Source organism: Podarcis filfolensis (genome assembly GCF_964270895.1).
Source record: "Podarcis filfolensis genome assembly, chromosome: 9".
NCBI classification, from domain to species: domain Eukaryota; kingdom Metazoa; phylum Chordata; class Lepidosauria; order Squamata; family Lacertidae; genus Podarcis; species Podarcis filfolensis.
Window position 1 is genome coordinate 57,770,358 of NC_139610.1, and position 1,660 is coordinate 57,772,017.

The following is a 1,660-nucleotide window of genomic DNA, read 5'->3' on the forward strand; positions in this document are numbered from 1 at the left end:
AATAAAGGAGTTGGAATTGCTCAGTTGGTAGAGCATCAGGCTGGTGGGTTGGGCAAAAGCCTGCATTGCAGGAGGCTGGACTAGATGAGCCTTGGGGTGCCTTCGAACTGTACAATTTTATGAACGCAGGCCTTAGCCAAACAGGTAGGTGGTTGTGATCCGCCACCTGCCCACTGAACGTTAGGGCAGAGAGTTTCCAGTGCAACCCCGGCCCTAATAAAGGAGCCTTTGAACATTACTACTGCTATTTAACAAAAAGCACCGAGGGAGCCTTTATATTGGGATAGGGTGCTGATCTCTCCAGATTTCTGGTGGGGGGGGCATATCAGTGGTTCTTCAGTGAGAGGTTTTAGTAAAGGTACACAAGTTTCCCTGAAAGAGCTTGCCCACCACTACCAATATTTCCCTACAAAGTGCACCAAAGGAAGAACACATACACGCTAAGATGGGGCTGATGGGCGTTAGAGCCCAACAACAACTGGAGTGCACAATGTTGGCTACCCATAACGTTGCTTATACCTGAGAGCACCTGTTTTGCACCTAGAAGGTCCCAGGTTCAAGGTTCCTGGCATCTTTTAAAAGCATCCCAGGTAGCAGGATCTGGGAAGAAATCTGCCTGAGGCTCTGGAGAGCTGTTGCCAGTCACAGTAGACAGTACTGAGTTATATCAGCCTTCCCCAGCTTGGTATCCTTCAGACGATTTTGGACTTCAAAACCCATCAGCCATAACCATTGGTCAATGGTCAGGGATGATGGGATCTGCAATCCATCACCAGGATGGGGGAAAGCTGCATTAGATAATGATCTGACTCAGTGTAAGGCAGTTTTGTATGTGCAGTTTCCTATGTTCATAGGAAGTGCTGAATGTGCTTTTCATGTGAGGCCTAGTGGGATTGGTTAGCACTCTGCATATTCCCATTGTGTGGCATATAGCAGGGGTGAGCATTGAATGAACTACTTTTCTTTTTTCATAGAACCCAAAGAAGATCCACCAGCTAAAGCCAAGGGCAATATGGTGGTTTAGAAATGGTGGTTGACATATAGTTAAGGAACAGGGCAGGTCTCAGGGTGTATCTCAACTCAGGAATTTGTTTTCAGTACCAGAACTGAGATTACCAGTTACCATCTCAGTTCAGATCAAAGTTTTTCCTTCTAGGATAACTAGTAACTTTTACAATGTCAACAAATGAGAAACAACATTACTTAATGTTATATCTGTGGGAGAAACCTAGGAATAAACCTATGCTTTATAACTCCTTATTTCTGCCAAAGTAAAATTCCTTTGCAAAATCTGAGCATTTGAGACAGCTTGTTAATGATGAGCTTTGCTATTGTGAAGGAGCTGAAGTGAAGACTAAAAATAAGTTTCTTAGGACTGAGAGCAGAAAAGGTGAGATTGGAACCTTTGAATGTGTTCTCTCCCTATTAACAGCTGATACAAAAGCTCACGGGAATGTAAAAGGTCACGGTGAATCGCCATGTTCTTCATCAAACTGGATTTGGGCATGAGTTGACAACTAAAATCTAACAGAATCACTTTGGAGAGGAAGTTAAATGCCTTCTCACCCCCTTTAATAAAAACTATATACAAGACAAGTACAGATACCATAAAACTTAGAAACAACACAGCCCAGAACACATTTCAGTTCCGTGCTCACGT